An 18,437-nucleotide genomic window follows, 5' to 3' on the forward strand; every position below is an offset into this window, starting at 1 on the left:
ACACAACATAAACGTTACCATTTTAATCTTTTTTTTAAGTGTATAGATCAGTGTCATTTTTTAAATTTAGTTTTTATTTTATATTGGGGTATAGTTGACTCACGCTGCTTATGCTGTTGTGTTAGTTTCAGGTGTACAGCAAAATGGTTCAGTAATACATATATATGTATTGATATGTATACATATGCATACATAGGTAATGTGTAATAGATCAGTAGATAGATCTAATAGGTCTAATAGATCTAATAGATCAGTGGTATTAAGTACATTCACATGGCTTTGCAACCATCACCATTATCCATGTCTAGAACTTCTTTCATCTTCCCAATCTGAAACTCCATACTTATTTTTTTTAATTTATTTTATTGAAGTATAGTTGATTTACAACGTTGTGTTAATTTCTCTGGTACAGCAAAGTGATTCAGTTATACACATACATACATTCTTTTTCGTATTCTGTTCCCTGATGGTTTATCACAGGAGGTTGACTATAGCACCCTGTGCTCTGCAGTAGGACCTTGTTGTCTATCCATTCTATATATAATAGTTTGCATCCGCTAATCCCAAACTCCCAGTCCTTCCCTCTCCCATCGCCTTCCCCCTTGGCAACCACAGTCTGTTCTCTATGTCTGTGGAAACACTAAACTTATTAAACGATGACTCCTCATTCCTCCTTCTTCCTAGCCCCTCCCCACCCCCAGTCCCTGGGAACCACTACGCTACTTTCTGTCAATATGGATTTCACTGTTTTAGCTACCACATATAAATAGACTCATGCGATGTCTATCCTTTGGCGTCTGTCTTATTTCACTTAGCACAACATTGAAGGGTAGCCGAATATGCCACCCCAAAAAGTATGCCAGCTCAGTTACTTTGAGATGAAGGCAGTTGAGAAGAAGCAGGTAGAAGGAAAGCTCCCTGTACTCCCCGATTTGCCTAAAAGCAGTACATAGATTTGCAAAAGATACCAGGAAAGACAAAAGTTAATCACCAGAGATAATTTTAGACCCTATCAGCCAGGAGGTGGCACCAAAGGAACCCATATAAACTTTTCCAACTGGACTCTGTATACCATTAGTTAACTTCTGATCGTTTGTCCTTGGAAACCTCCAATTGCTTTCCTTTGTGCTGCTCTTTCTTGATAAATTGCTATTCTTTGTTGAAGATGCTCTATAAGCCAGAGTTCTAAGCCACCTCTTGGAGTTATTCATTTTCCCTGGGTCTCTCCCATGGACACATGAGGCATACATGTTAGTAAACTTGTTTGTCTCTTGTTCATCTGTCTTTTATTACAGGGGTCTTAGCCAAGAGCTCAGAGGGATAGAGGGAAAATTATTTTCCCTTCCCTACACTGTCCTCAAGATTCATCTGTGGCATGGGTCAGAATTTCATTTCTTTTTAAGGCAGAATAACATCCCATTGCATGGATAAACCACATCTTGTTGATTACTTAAGGAATCTTGAACCATTTTATGGTTTTAAACTTTCGATGCCAATATTTTGTTCCTCCAACAAAGTAATGGGTTGACAAAGGCACACATCCTATCTTACCAATGTGTATGAAGATAGAGTCACCCTGGGGATAGTATGTAATTAGTGATTTCTACTTTCATTTGTTTCTTTTGCCAGGGCAGAAGTTTATTTAACGGAATTTAAGGGAATTACAAAAATAGCCAAACCCATCCATGTTTACCTTCAGAATATTATAACTCACCTGTTGCACATGTTTCTGGTTTGAAAGATCCTCACATACCCATGTGCTACTGTGGGCACGAGGCAGCTTAGAGCAAACCTCTCTCCACATGGTCAAATCTTTCCCCTTTGAAAGGTCCGGGGGGGAGTTTCTGCAGATCCCCATGTGGTATTTGTCAACAATTTTCCAGTAGCTCAGTACACATTGCTCCGTGAAGTATCCTTCCGAAAAATGAAGGAGGAAATGAAATTATCGGGTGGCTGGTTAAGTAAGAGAGCTGTCTCTTCATGATTAGGAATAAGAACACTGAAGTTTATCCTTGCTGAGTGAACAAGCAGACACAGCCCATGTCTTGAATTTTGGGGGAGAACATCTGGGTTATTGAGAGGGGGGAAATAAACTGGAGAACAAACACACCATACAGTAACACCACTGTTAACATTCAAAAATGGTGTGAATGATCCAGGTTATAGTTTTAAAAGCTCCCAGGTGACTCTGATGTGCCCTAGTTTGAGAGTCTGGCTAAAGCAAGGCTATAAACACAGGTGTTCTGAACTCTAGTCATAGAAAAGGTAAAGAACTATTTAAGTAGTCTCAGTATCCCCAAAGAGAAAGATGAATGCTAGCAAAAACAAAGGGAAACCTGTGAATCCAAACAAAATGAAGAATTTGTTAGCAAATATGACCGATAGTTAAGCATTCATAGAGACTGCCTCAGTGATGTATAAAGGATCAGTTTTATAACATATTTCTTAAGGTGAAAAAAAAAACAGTGGGAACAACAGTTTCTACTTCTTGACCTAAATCAGTTAATTATGGAATTTGCTTCATTTGGCATGCTTGCTCCAGAAATGTTCTCAAATTAAATTAGTGGTAAAAATTACGTTTATCGATAAAAATGGCATACCTCTTCCCTCTAATCTGTAATAGCAACTATATGGAACTTGGAAAATCTGTAGATGGGAAGGCGTCATGATCGGAGCTAAGCAAGGACAGTGAGTCCTCAACTTGTCTGTTGGAGGTTCTTGATACGTGGATGACTTTAAAGGATAACTGAGAGATTGGCAAGGCAAAAAAATAAATACACAGGGCAAGAGAGAATTATGTACCCGTAGCTTATTTCCAGTATGTTGGAGAGGCATGGAAGGGATGATTCTCTACAGAAGCAGACAAAAATGAAAAATCATTGGGACCCATTAATTTGGCACCATAGATATCTGGTTAATTATGTTTCGTTTGTCCAATAAAAATTAATTGTATTCTTTGAATACATTTTAAGTATTTTTTGGATACTACCTAAGAATTTGGGGAAGCTATTTCACATGTTAAATATGCTTCTGTGAAAAAAAAAAATCAAATAATACAGGTTCGTTTAAAGCCCCCAGATTTAATTAACAGATTTATTCTGCAAACGATCTGTTACTGTGAAGATAAGAGTAAATGCGAAAGCATACAGCTGTGTATGTATACATACATAAATTTATCTTTCTATCCATGTTACATGTATTAAAAAGGTGGGATTATCCTGTGGTTATTATAGCTTATTTCATTAAGAATTCAGCATAGATATTTATACATATTGATCCTTTTAGCGCCTGTTGTTTCTGAGTCCATCCTGAGATGAAAGAAAAAATAAAGGCACCCATGAAAACTCACTGAAGAAAAGATACTTAGAAAACTACCTTGGATAACTTTATTGGACTCTAAAAATTAACTAATTAACTCTGTTGGGCATAAAATAACATGCATTGATACATTTTCAGCTAAATTACAGAGAAAAATATTTTGCCTCTTTGAGAAGGTGTTTAACTTGCAAAGGAGCAACTTTTCTAATGAACCATTTGCAGTTCCAACAAAAATGAGCTTGGGATGAATAACATAGTAAGGTCTTAGGAGCAGCTGTGCACTGTGCATCTTACTACCCTAAAGTTCCAATCGTATAGTAGATGCTCAGTAAAGTTTAACTCAGTAAGTGGAGACACTTTAATAATAAATACCCATGGGGAGGCTACAAGCTGCAAAGAACAGACACATCTACTCAACCTGCTTTAAACAGCCAGGGCCACTGTCTCGTCCGGCACAAGTCCAGGGAAGAGCAGGCCTCAGAAAAGTTTGCTTCCACAGCTCGACTGTGTCATCAGGGTCCAGGCCCTTCCATTACTTCTTTTATTTTATTTTTTATTTAATTTATTTGTTTTGTTGTTTGGCCATGCCAAGGGGCACGCGGGATCTTAGTTCCCCAACCCGGGCTCGAACCTGTGCCTTCTGCTGTGGAAGCACAGAGTCTTAGCCACTGGACCGCCAGGGAAGTCCCTCCATTACTTCTTTTAGAGCATCAGCTTCATCATGGCAGTAGGCAGTTGCCAATAGCAACCAGAGTTTCCCCATCTACATCCTGATGAAGAAAGAGTGACTGGCCTCTGTTTCCCAGGAACCCTATCCAGCAAATCTCTTTCTGTGACTCATTGGCCCAATATGGACCCATCATCCTTGGAGCAAGGGATATGAAATGACCAGAACTGGTGCTCTGGGATGGCATGATAGTCTGGGTTGGAACAGAGGTGCAAGTACATGCCCCCAGGCTGACTCGGCTCTCTCTTTGTTGTAGAAGAAGAAAACATACAGTAACAATCTTGTTACATTCATAATGTCTCAATGTGGGGCAGTGGTAATGCAACATGTTGGGTGTGGAGAAGTCTGAGATACAAAGAATGTAGAGACATATTCCAAAAGTGATTGTTGGTTCATGGTGGCCCTGAGAGAGAACTAGCGCCAGATACTTTTAATGTCTGGTCCAGAGATTCATCCTCGTTGAGTGTCATTACAGACAAGCTTAGTGCCTGGTCTTGTGCTTGAAATGTGGAGTCTTGGAGATGCCAAGTTGATTGAACAGAGACTCTTCTTAAAGATGACCGGCACCGGCATCTAAACCACGCAGGAAGCAGAATTTGGGGTTGAAGTCCCGAAAGGGAGCCTTCATTTATAACAGTTAACAGTTAACAGTTAACAGTTCCTCCTCCATAGTTACATTTCTAGCTGAGTATTAAAAACAAGCGAACAATGCCTTCACTTCCCAGTGCTTTGTCGTGGTATTCACTACTCAAAAGTTTTTGCCTAAGAAAAAACGTTTTCATAAGTGAAGATTTTTATTCAGGATTAATAATGTAAATACCGTTAAAAATAGTAATAAATTTTATATGGTAGATAATAATGGATATAGATTACCTTAGTTAGTCCTTAAAATAACCCTTTGCAGAAAACAGAACTTGGACTCTTTCTGTTTATCACCCCTCTGTCTATATCTGTCTGCCTCTCTAAGTATCATCCATCCATCCCTCCATCCATCCGTGTTTCTCTCGCTCTCTTTCTCTCTCTCTCTCTCTCTCCCCCGACCCCCAACTGTGGGAGGGAAAAAACTTTTTCCTCTGCTCTCTTACAATCTGTTTATTGAGGCTTTTGAATTAAACTGACAAAAGACAGATTAACAGGAGAAAGACATATTTCTTTATCGATGTTAATGTTTTCATGTGCATGGGGGTGCCGACTTAAATGCACAACGTGAGAGTTGTGAGTTACGTTTGATTTGGGGCAAAATGAGAACTATAGCCCAGGAGACAGCATCTCAGCTAGCTCTGAGCAACTGCTCCAAAGAGGCGGGGGGAGGGGGGGAAGGTCAGTATATATGTGATTTTGGTGAAGGGGAGTACATGCAATCAAGCACATATTTTTCTTTAATTAATTAATTTATTTATTTTTGGCTGTGCTGGGTCTTCGTTGCTGTGCACAGGCTTTCTCTAGTTGCGGTGAGCGGGGGCTACTCTTCATTGCGGTGCGCGGGCTTCTCACTGCGGTCGCTTCTCTCGTTGCAGAGCATGGGCTCTAAGCGTGTGGGCTTCAGTAGTTGCGGCACGCGGGCTCAGTAGTTGTGGCTCGCGGGCTCTAGAGCGCAGGCTCAGTAGTTGTGGCGCACGGGCTTAGTTGCTCCGCGGCATGTGGGATCTTCCCGGACCAGGGCTTGAACCCGTGTCTCCTGCCTTGGCAGGCAGATTCTTAACCACTGCGCCACCAGGGAAGTCCCCAAGCACATATTTTTTTGGAGAATGTTTCTGCTAGTCCCGAGGAGCAGACGTACCAGGAAGGATTTTAGTGCTTTTCTAGACACGAGGAGATGCAGGAATCGGGCTCATAAGATCATCTCCTGAAAATATCTAACTATCTGAGGACGTGTTCTGCCAGTTTTTCCCAGAGCACAGCGGGCCTCATTCCTGGTCTCCACCCTGAGCTCCTTTCAGGGGGTGTTGAAGGCCACCAGCTGCAGCGGCCCCAGATTTAATCCTTGTAGAGGGAGAGGGCAAGTGCCAATTTGTAGTCGACAGGGGCTGCACAGAAAGAAATTAAAACCCAAAGAGGTGATTACACAGGTGTGGGGTGGGCTTCGTGTACCATTTTAACGGAAGGTGATAAATTACAGAGAAGTGAGCAGACAAAGGAAAAGGTGGTTGGGCTCCTAGGGGTGGGGAACTGTGGGAAGAAGACCAGGCGTGGTAGTTCTTGGTAGCTCTTGCTAGTTAAGGTAGTTAAGGGTTCTTTAGTAAGGCTTGTTATGCAGAGAAGAGTCGTTCACCTCTTCCCGTATGGGAGAGGACACCTTTACAGATGGAAATTTATGTCACCTTCTCAAAGGGAAATTTATGCCCTTCTTTTAGGCAGAAAGGGGAAGGGCAGAGAGTTCTTCCTGCATCTGTTACTTCTCAGTTGCTTTCATCTTAAAATAATTCTTATGCCAAAGTGGCATATTTGGGGGTGCATATTCTGATGTCTTTGTACCTATCTATCAATCCATCCATCCATCCATCCAACTGTCATGTCTACCTACCTAGCTATCTATCATATCTATCTGTCCATCTATCCATCTATCTATCAGTTCCAAAGCTTGGGTTCCCCACAATATACTTACATGCTTATATATGTAAAATGATTATGGGACTGCTTGGGCCCTGACTCTCAATGGATGACTTATTTCTATCATGAGTGTCTGCAAAGCTAAGACCTTACCCAATAGTGATTAAGTAAAAGAACCTGAAAAATAACTTTCGTTTCCTGACTTCCAGTGCAATGTGTTTCCACTACACCAGTTTTCCCTGCTATTTTGAATTTTTTCAGTTAAGAAAGATTTCCTTCCTCAGGCTTCAGTGCCATTAAAGCCTCAGTATCAACTTCTCATCTTTAATTTGTTCCTAGGCCAGCATCTCCCCTCTCCCAAAGAGAGAGGGGCCCAGAGATACTGAGAAAGACTGCACAGCGTGTTATATATATTCTGCCACTCTGCGGACCAAAGAAAGCACAGAGGCGCTCAGCCATGCCGTTTAGAAATAGCACAGAGCTCAAAGAAGAGCCGTCGAGTGCCCATGTGTTTAAAACTCCTGATTCTTGGAAACCTACTTTCGCCAGCTTTGCCTCCACTCCATTTCTGTGGTTCGCACTGAGCTCCCTTTGGTAGATTATGTAAGTCACAAGGGCACAGGGGCTCATTATTCCGGCTTTTTCTTCTTAGCTTCCCTTTTCTTGACCCATTCCTCCCTCCTGAAGTTGAAAATAGCTATGCCTCTTTGATGCAGAAGAAAGGAGTGCTAGGTAGTCCTCAGAAGGGGACCATGCTTATGCAATAAGGGGAACTTTCTACTTCTTTCTCTGTCCATCCAGCAGTGAAGTCCTGGGTAACACAAGCGAAATAACAAGTTCATACTTTACAGCTGTAGCACATAACTGCTCTCTCAGTGACAGGGGATTTCGATGCTGCTTTTGTGGTGTGCGTGAGTTGCTGTTGTCCTGAAACAAATATAATAGTCGCCCTTTGCTGGAAAAACTTATTTTTTTTTTTTCCTGAGGGGAATTTCTAGCTAAACCCCTATTTTTGGTTTTGAGTTAACAAGTAAGTCTGCTTCTTCAGGGTCCATCACACTTACTTCTGTAGATGGAGAGAAATTGTGACTAGGCTTATGGGGACAGAATACCATCTAAGGAAAAATCCCAAAATTAATGCTAAGAGTACAGGAGACACTAACCTGTGGTATGATGTTTCTCCATCTACTTAACTATTCCTTAGGTGTTCGTTTCGTTTTTTTTTTTTGAAAATAATAAGAAGAAATAATGTTTGTCTTATTGATTTCACAAAGACCTTTTGAGCTTGAAACGAGCATTGACTATGAAAACATTTTGCCGTAATTCACAACCACATTCGCTGATGTTATTAACACTTGATGCTGGATCATTGGAAAGTCCTCGGGCATCTTCCCATTTTGGATGTCAGTCTATTTGCATTGCCCTCCAGACACCACTGTTGAGGACCCTGTAGAACAGTCTTCCACAGAAAGTATGGTCCAAAGGTCAAGGATCCTGGCGTCGAGAAGAGAGATCATCAGAGATGCTCTCAGGCTCTGCCCAAGACCTACTGAATCCAAATGTTCCTTGTGGTAAAATCTCCAGGAGACTCAAAGAACAGGAAAGTTTGAGAAGCATGGAATGTAACGTGTCCCCCTAATGAATTCCCCAAATTCCTGCGCACGGTGATGAACTTGAGAATATCTACCCCCCACCGAAATGTGTGGACCCCAGATGTTCAGAGGAGCCACCAAGTGTTTAACCCTTCCTCATCTTCCCTAGTCACCCCACCTGTTTTGGGGGACAGATCTCAAATGGTATGCACCCATCTCACCTTGCTTGGGGCCCCAGTGTTTCTGTGGGGTTGTTCCAGATTGTTCATTCCCTTATGGATATTAGAGCCAGGCATGTAGTCTTAGAAGGACCCTGAAGAAACGCAAGGGCGTCTGTAGCTATCTATGCGCATCGTTCACCTCTGCAACCATAGCGGTTACGTAACTAGAGATTTTTCTAAACATGGTACGTCTGTGTCTCTGCTAGTTGTTCTTTTGGGTGAATATGTACTAAATCGGTCCATGAAGAGTAGAGCTGAGGTCTGCTCCAGAATGGAGACAGAATTTGATGTCAGGAGAGAGTGGGATAAACTCATTCAATGGACAATGGAATGCGAACATCGTGGCCTTTGATCGTGTCAGAGGCGTGAGGTGTAGGAGAACCAGTCGTGGGGTGTAGGATCGGGGGTCAAAAGATACAGGCCTGGGGTCCAGCCCTGACACGCTGTACCTGCCTGACAAGGTCCTGGTGCCCTGGTCTCTGCAGCTCACCTTTCGTCAGCAGTAAAATCAAGGTTAGCTCAGTGACCTTGTAAATAAAATAATGAATGTGAAAAAACTTTTACGTATTCATATGAAGAGAACTTTGTTTATACCTTAAAATACAGACCAGGAAACCTGACCAGGGGATGGGAAAGCATAGAGGCTCTGTGGACTTTGCCAGAGGGAATAAGTTGCTCATCTTGGTGAAAGAAAATTAAAAGCTAGGACTGTATAATAAGTTTAAATGTAATAAATTCAGTGGAGCAACTGGCTCTGTTCTTGGCATCTCAGGGTCAAGTAACCAAGGCGATGATTTGCATGCTAAATTGAGCCCTTTGCTCAGTTTCTCATAATACTTATCCAAACCGGCAACACTTAGACGGAGTGAGCTGGTGGAATTCTGGAGGGTAGGTCTGCAAGCAAAGTGCAAACTGTCAAGCATGTTTAAAAGCACCAAGAGAAAAAAAAAAATCACTTTCCGCGAAGGCCTTCGGGCTTGTAATGCACAAAAATGTCTGTCATTAAAAGCTTACCACGGTTTAGATGAAAACGTAGTTATTTTCAGTATTTATTATGTGTTTAAAGCAAAAGTTTAAGATTTCCTTTTCAAAACTCAGTGCTTTTGTCCTGGGAAAATATAGCCTAATTATACATTACTTAGACATTGTGAATTTGATTATGTGTGGTTTTCTCCACGTCAGCCTATTTGAATTTTCAAAATCTTTGTTTTCACCACTTCTGGGCCATCACTCTAATAATATTTACCTACAAAGGATCCACTCGCAGTCATTTGTCGCTGCACCTAAGTACCTCTACTACCTTGAAAACTAAAAAGAGAATGTATACTTTCCATATATAGACAAACACAAACTCCTCCAATAGTAGATAAAAGAAACTGCATTAAATCGTGGAAGCACTTTTCACGATGTTCTTAATGGAAGCAGCAGAGAAACGGGATGCATCCCCAGCCTCCACTGTCTCCTGCCATCCCTTTATTCTTTTTTTTTTAATTTTTATTTTATATTGGAGTAAAGTTGATTTACAGTGTTGTCTTAGTTTCAGGTGTACAGTAAAGTGATTCCATTATACATACATACACATATATCCATTCCTTTTCAGTTTCTTTTCCCATATAGGTTATTACAGAGTATTGAGTAGAGTTCCCTGTGCTATACACACAGGAGGTCCTTCTTTTAAATTGAAGTAGATGATCATACTAAGTGAGGTAAGTCAGAAAGGCAAAGACAAATACCACATGATATGACTTGTATGTGGAATCTAAAATATGGCCATTCCCTTGATTCTAAGTGTGAACACCGTCAGTGACGTATACCTCCTTCCGCATCGCCTCAAAGCAGTTTCCTGTTCTTTCACTGACAAACATGACAGGCTGGAATGGCGTGAACAGTACAAGATGCCAGGATTCCTGGGAAAAACTACCACGCCTTTTGATCTGTGACGTCCAGAAAGAAATTGAGCTCCAACTATGGGGGCTAAGTAAGCTCTCTCCTCAAAGGCAGCAGAAGTGTTGTACAAATTAAAATGTTCATGGTAAATAGACGCACGGATCCTGCTGGGAAAGTTACTACGTTTCAATTCACATCTTTGCTTTTCTTCCAGCTGATGATCTCTTCACGTTAAAGATTGCAAATATTTACATAAAAGAATTTCTCCTTTTATTTCAAATCAAAGTGACGGAAGTGGGGGGTGAAGACACTTTGGTGCAAGTTTTCGTGTGTTTGCTGCACACTGCAAGTGCGTAACTTGGAGGAGCACCTTCTGGGGGCGGCGTGACTGTTCATTTACTGCGTGCTTACAGAGCTCAGCCAAGTGCACCTAACATATGCTGCTTTGTAATATATGCAGATTACAAAACAGTATATGTTAGGTGAACTCTGTGTGTGTGTTCAGACATAACAGTTATACTCTGTTACATATACTTACATATATTACAGAGAGTACATTGCAGATGCACTTTGATAACATGAGAATTAAACCAATTGCAATATATATATCAATGCATATGTAATTTACACAATATATATAACATGATACGCATCATAATTATTTAATCTATATGTTATTAAATATTAAAATATCCTCTTTGTAATATGCATGAACATATATATAAAACCGTTTAACTATTGTATATGAATAAGAATATAAGAATATATGTTATACTGCATTATACATATGAAAAATACATAACATTTATAATACATATACTCTGTTTTATATGTATTACAAAGAGGATATTTTTGATGCACTTTTATAACTTATATAGATTAAAACAATTGTGATGTATATTATATATGTTATAGGTGGTGTATATTACATTTGCATTAATATCTATATCACAACTCTTTTTTTTTTTTTTAAGATGTTGGCGGTAGGAGTTTATTAATTAATTAATTTATTTTTGCTGTGTTGGGTCTTCGTTTCTGTGCGAGGGCTTTCTCTAGTTGTGGCGAGCGGGGGCCACTCTTCATCGCGGTGCACAGGCCTCTCACTGTCGCGGCCTCTCCCGTTGCGGAGCACAGGCTCCGGACGCGCAGGCTCAGTAGTTGTGGCTCACGGGCCCAGCCGCTCCGCGGCACGTGGGATCCTCCCAGACCAGGGCTCGAACCTGTGTCCCCCGCATTAGCAGGCAGACTCTCAACCACTGCGCCACCAGGGAAGCCGTATATCACAACTCTTTTAATCCACATGTTATAAATAAGTGCATCTAAAATATACTTTGTCATATATGTATATATAACATATATGCGTATAACTGTTATATGTGACTTTGTATGTGTGTATACAAAGTACGTGCACACGTACCCAAAGTACACCTAACATACTGGTTTGTACGCTATACGTGTACTATAAAGCAGCATATGTTAGCTACAGTTTTACGGCATCCCCGTGGATGAAAACAATCGCTCATCATGGTCATTTTTCTCTACGTTTATAGCTCTCTTTTAAATGCCTGATTTCTGCCGCTTTTTTGCTAGCTATGCGGAAACTAACGAATCTCTGAAAAGATTTTGACGTCTAACCTTTGAACCTGTGTCCCATGGCGATTCAGAATAGCATGGCCGATCACCCGCAAAACAGCCGTCTGATCCTCCTAGGCGGCGCACAGCTTGTTCTCTGGAGAACCACTTCGGAGATATTTCGAATAAATACCGCCTGATGAAGAGCAGAGAATCAGAACTGACTGGTGTGCAATTACGTGTCAGGGAATAAAATATATTACAGTAGATTTGCAAAGCACAGCATTCTTTAGACAAGTTATTGCTATGTTTTAAAAAACCACGAGCCTATAATGATACAAAATTTTTAAAATTTGACATTTATTTCTGGTAAATAATCCGCTGCTCTGTTTTTCCTTCACCACGATTAACAGGTGGCAGGCACACCTCATGTGTGTAGGGAGCAGGTGCCGCAGGAAATATTTCTTTTGCTCTGCGCTTGGAGAGGGGGGTTAGTATATATAGAAGAGGCCATACCGTTTAGGGGCAGACAGATTTGGTACTCAGTTGTCCTTCTGGGTACGTTTAGGCAATCTGTATGATCTTTGTGATTCCCTTTGTGTACCTAGAAAATGGAGGTAGCCATGCCCACCTCCCTGGTCGGTGTATATATTAGGGAAATTACCGGTACATAATTTTATATGTAGAATTATATATGCATCAACCATATATATGCATATACATATATATGTGTGTGTATGTATACATACATGGGTCTGTGTGTGTGTGTGTGTGTGTGATATACTATATATAGAGAGAGAATGTATGGCTAGGTGCCCAACACAAATTAGGTGTTATTTATTTATTTTTTTAACATCTTTATTGGAGTATAATTGCTTTACAATGGGGTGTTAGTTCCTGCTGTATAACAAAGTGAATCAGCTGCACGTATACATCTATCCCCATATCTCCTTCCTGTTGCGTCTCCCTCCCACCCTCCCTATCCCACCCCTCTAGGTGGACACAAAGCACGGAGCTGATCTCCCTGTGCTATGCAGCTGCTTCCCACTAGCTATCTATTTTACATTTGGTAGTGTATATATGTCCATGCCACTCTCTCACTTCGTCCCAGTAGGTGTTATTTAAATTTAAGTCCTCTGATGTAAGGTACAGTAATCTCTCTCCATCCATGGAGTTTAGGGATTGTGAAGGCAAATGGTCCCAGGGCCAGAAAAGGTAAGGACGTGGTGACAGACTACGTAAAGACCATGGAGAGCTGTAAGCATTGTTTCATGGGGGCATCTTGACTGCAAGGTTTGCCTTGTAGAAATCGAGGGTCAACACTGCCGTCGATGTAGAAAACACTACAATGTTTTCTGCATTTTTCAAGAGTGGTCAGAAGCTCGTGTTTTTCTGTAAATATCCCACTTTTCAAATGTAGGCAGCTGATTTGATTAAAGAAAACAGGTGTGGGACACAGGCACATGGGAAAATTATCCAGAAACATCACTGCTTTGAACAAGAGTTGACCTACAAGCGACTCATTCTTGATTTCTTAATCTCCCTGCACCATTCGGTTGAGGGTGGAACCCACCACAGAGCTTGTTAGAAATGCAGTTCTCAGGACAGCTCCTGTCCTAAGGAACGGGAAACTCTGGGGTGGAGCCCAGCATCTTAGTTTTAATAACCCCTCTAGGTCAGGGTCTGCAAACGAAGCCCAGAAGTCCAGATCTGAACCACCATCTGCCTTTTTCCAGCCATAAACTAAGACTGGCCTTTCTGTTTTTAAATGGTTGGGGAAACAAACAAAATCAAAAGAAGAATCATGTTTTTTTTTGGTAATTATAACAAAATTACATTGAAGTACTGAATTATGCCAAGAAACAACAACAAAACTGGTAACGGAAAAACTATAAATTGTACTGTGAAAGACAGTTTTCCATAAGAGAAAGTTCTAAGTTCTCTGCTCCCTCCCAGAATTTTTTATGATCTACTTGATACTCATAAGCTTATATTTATATCAGCCATCTCTTTATTTTATTTATTTATTTATTTTTGCTGTACGTGGGCCTCTCACTGTGTGGCCTCTCCTGTTTGCGTAGCACAGGCTCTGGACGCGCAGTCTCAGCGGCCATGGCTCACAGGCCCAGCCGCTCCGCGGCATGTGGGATCTTCCCAGACCGGGGCACGAACCCTTGTCCCCTGCATTGGCAGGCGGACTCTCAACCACTGCGCCACCAGGGAAGCCCCCATCTCTTTATTTTTTAAAAAAATGGTAAGAAAAAAATAACCTTATGTTTATCTCAAATGTTAATGTCACATGGAAGAATCATATTTTGCAACGTATGGAAAGCATATGAAATTCTGTGTCCATGAGTATGCTTTTAGGGGGACACAGTCACGCCCTGTCACGTCTTACGATGTATGGCTGCTTTAACATTACAACAGCTGAACAGTTACAAGAGAGACTGTATGGACCGCAGGATCTGAAATACTTATTCTGTGGCTGTTTAGAGAGAAACCTTGTGGACCCGGCCGCAGCTGATTCTGGTGCATGTTCACATTTGAGAGCTGTGATGTTTAGTGACAGTCGTGAAACGTAATCCTATGTTTGTGTCAACAAGGGGAAGGGAAGCAACTCCTGCGGCAGTTACTCTGTGCTCACTGAGCACCCGTTTGTGAATCTGTTTCAGGTAGATAAGTAAGAAAGAGCTTTTGGAATAAGCCACGGACTTCAGCTTCTCAGGTCCTTCCCTGGAAGCTTAGAAACCTTAAATCATCTCCTCTTTGGATTCCTCTTCTGTAAAGCACAATAAGCAATCCACACCATGCAAGATCATGCTGAAACTATAATCAATAAACGAGACGAAGTGCATAACCAATTTCCTGGCACAAAGTAGGTGTTTTAGAAACAGAATTATCCTTTGAGTTTTAAAAGATTGTTTTCACTCTGAAGAGATTTCCAGGAGAGAGTAAGATACCAGGAACTGTGTCAGGGCCTGAAAAACATATGCACATGGTGTTGTTTATTTAGAAAAGTATTGCGGGGGGGGGCTTCCCTGGTGGCACAGTGGTTAAGAATCCACCTGCCAATGCAGGGAACACGGGTTCGAGCCCTGGTCCGGGAAGATCCCATATGCCGCTGAGCAACTGAGCCCATGCGCCACAACTACAGAGCCCGCCTGCCACAACTACTGAAGCCCGTGTGTCTAGAGCCCGTGCTCGCAACAAGAGAAGCCACCGCAGTGAGAAACCCACTCACCACAACAAAGAGTAGCCCCCGCTCGCCGCAACTAGAGAAAGCCTGTATGCAATGACGAAGACCCTATGCAGCCAAAAATAAATAAATAAAATGAATAAATTTTTTAAAAAAGAGAAAAGTATTGGGGCATGGAGAAAAATGCCATATTCACTTTTCAGCTCCCAACATTAATTTTCTTTAAAACTCTTATAAACAGGACTCAAGTACAATTAGGTTTTAGAGATCCAGGATGTAAGTGAAAGCACTTATCAATATGTCTATCAAACAAGACACCTGTTTCAAGTAGGTATTTAGTCACTATTTATTGAGTGAGCAGTATGTCTGGTTTCCATTGTTGCTTCTCTCTTGCAAGATCCACTGTTTTATTAACCTGGTCTTCCATTGTCATGCTTAATATCTTCTTATTTTATAACGAGGATTAAACACTGTTCCTCCAAAGGACACTACTTGGTTGGTTGAAGATGAAGATATTGGATAGCTTTTCCTAATTAAGCACCCCAGCTCTTATAAAGCCATATTATTGGCTGTCCCTGCCTGATGCCCAGGGTGACGTGTCTCCATGGTGATCACGTATGCCCTGTCTCATGGGCGGCAGCGGCCAGCTCTGCAGGGATCCAGCTCCCTCCCGCCCGCAGGGGCCAATTCCCTCCCATAGACTGGGCTTTGCCTCACTGCCATGACCCTTTCTCAAAGTGCAAGGATTTTTATTCACTTCTTCCCAGTGTCTTTACTTCCTGAAAGAAGCATATGCTTCTTTCTCTATTTATTTCCAATCCATTGGCTTAGAAATTCCCAAAGTGAAAAGAAATAAACTGGAAAACCAGAGTTTCCAGAGAGAAGACTTGAGCACCCACTGGATCAGGACATCCCAGATTCCAAGAATTTTTATCCTCTCCTTCAGATAAAAGCGGGAAATTCCAGCTGATCGCCTGGAAAATTGCCTCTGTCTGTCAGCAACCTTGAAAGAGATTTTGAATTGGGTAGATACACACAAACCCCTTGACATTTAGGTCTATGTGATTCTTTGAAAGCTAAACGTATCGACACCAAAGGAATTTCTCCAGAGTAGGATGCTGTAGAGAAGATACACTCCTTCATTTCTCTCTCACATCACTCTTTTCTGTTTATTTAAAACCCATTCTGACGCTAGAATTCATCTCTGTCACCTCTGCTATTCCTACTCTGCCAGTATCCCCTGCCTCCTTTTTTTTTAAAAAAAAAAATAACATCGGTGAGGTTGAGAATAAAGTTCATTTTAGTCCTGAAGAGTAAAGTTTCCAGGTGCAAATGAAGCCTTAAATGGGAGGCATGTATCACTCCTATATGGTTCAGCACATCTATGAACATAACACTCACCAACCTTATTAAACTCTCACATAAATGGTAGGTTTGAGTATAGATGAAGGAAGAAATGCCTCTTATCCAATGTCTACATTTATTTTGTCTTTCACCACAAATCATTTCTTTAGTCTTGCTACAGATTTTATTATTGGCCAGAGCGAGGACTGGTCAGTTTTTATCTGACCTGAAAACTATTTCAAAAACCTAAGATTTTTTGCAGTACAATTAAAACACACACACACACACACACACACACACACACACATTTTGGAAGATTTAATGCTTTCATGGATGGAACCCAGGGCTGCTGTCAAAAGGTAGTCATAACCTTGAATAATTTATGTTTCCTTTGGCCTGCTTTAAAACATTTTGATTACATAAAGAATGTAATACTTCTCTTCATCTTTCCTTCATTAAAGAGCCGTATTGTATTTCAATTAAAAAAAAACCACGAAAATAATCACTCTATGAAAAAAAGTGGTATAAGAGATGCCCAAATTAAATATATAGAATATATGTAGAATCATGATTCACTTTCCATATGAGTGATATAAACCTAGGAAGAAGAAATATTCTCCAAATCCAAGTGTTTTAAAGTTAATAACGTCATTCTTCAAAATGCCTGTCTGATTTTATTTGTGTGAACAATGTATGCTGGTGTCAGACTCTTTATCAGGGACTTGTCCACCTGTAGAGGCAGAGTTTCCCAGCAATCACCAGGAGGCAGAAGGCGAGAACTCACCTGCCAGCGTTAACAATGACCGGTAGTTATTGGATGGTTGCTGTGTTCAGTGTGTTCACTATTCTAATAGCTCTTACTTATACTATCCAGGCTCTGCTATAGAATGAGTCATTTCATCCTTTCCCCCGAGCAATCTGTTGCAGGATTTTGCAATTTGCCCATTATTGAAGTCGGCTAAAATTGTCATTCATTTTCTCCAGCTTCTCCTTTTGATACCTTATTTTCTACCTTAACATAGTAAATTTTTGTTTCATTGACTTTATATTCCTAATACAATGAAAAATGACATGTATTTCATAACTCGACTGTACTAGATTATCAGTGAGTAAATTATTTGTAAAATATATTTTAATTTCATTACAGGACAGAGCCTTAAGAGAAAGGAATTCAGTTTGGTTAGTTTAAAGGCAAAGGGAAAGCAAGATTCATTTGATTAAAAAAGTAAAGCATTGAGGACCATTGTAGTTTAATCAAAATACTGCTTGTTGGAAGTTACACTTCCAGCAACATCTGCCTGGTTCTCTCAGACAGTCCATCCTGCTGACCACAAAGAGAAACAAACAAACAAAGAGATCAAGTAATCAGACTGCCATCAGACACGTCACAATTGTCAAAGCTATCTTAACAGGGCACAAAACGCTCCTGATAAAGGAAGAGACCGATAAACTGGCAAGGTGTTCTGATCGCAAAAGACACCATTAAAACAGTAAAAAGAAAAGCCACGGTTTATGACATGATATTTACAGCATTTTATTTAGTTAGTTATTTACTTTTTTTAAGTTTTTTTTTTTTTTTTGACGTGGACCAATTTTAAAGTCTTTATTGAATTTGTTACAGTATTGCTTCTGTTTTATGTTTTGGTCTTTTGGCCACCAGGCATGTGGGGTCTTAGCTCCCCAACCAGGGATTGAACACGCATCCACTATGTTGGAAGGCAAAGTCTTAACCACTGGACCACCAGCGAAGTCCCAACAGCATTTTAAACTAGCAAAATTGTCCTATCCTCAAGATAGAAAGTGCTCCTACAAATTAATAAGTTAAAAAAAAAACAAAAAATAACCAACTAACAGCCCAGTTCAAAAGTGAGCAAAAGGTTTGAACTAGCACCTCATACTTTGGGCATCCAAATGCCTGATGCACCCATGAAAATGATACTCCACCTCATTGAACGTCAGGAAAAGTTACATTAAAACCAGAATGAGAGACCTCTGCCCCACCACCAAAATGGCTACCATAGACAGACTGA

The 18,437-nt window shown here is 40.8% G+C and overlaps 1 long non-coding RNA gene across 1 annotated transcript in view; it reads left to right on the forward strand.

Moving 5' to 3' along the window:
- LOC132417895 (uncharacterized) overlaps window positions 1-18,437 on the forward strand; it is a 481,389-nt gene that overhangs the window by 209,328 nt on the left and 253,624 nt on the right. The window lies entirely within an intron of this gene.

Source organism: Delphinus delphis, chromosome X (genome assembly GCF_949987515.2).
Source record: "Delphinus delphis chromosome X, mDelDel1.2, whole genome shotgun sequence".
NCBI lineage: Eukaryota > Metazoa > Chordata > Mammalia > Artiodactyla > Delphinidae > Delphinus > Delphinus delphis.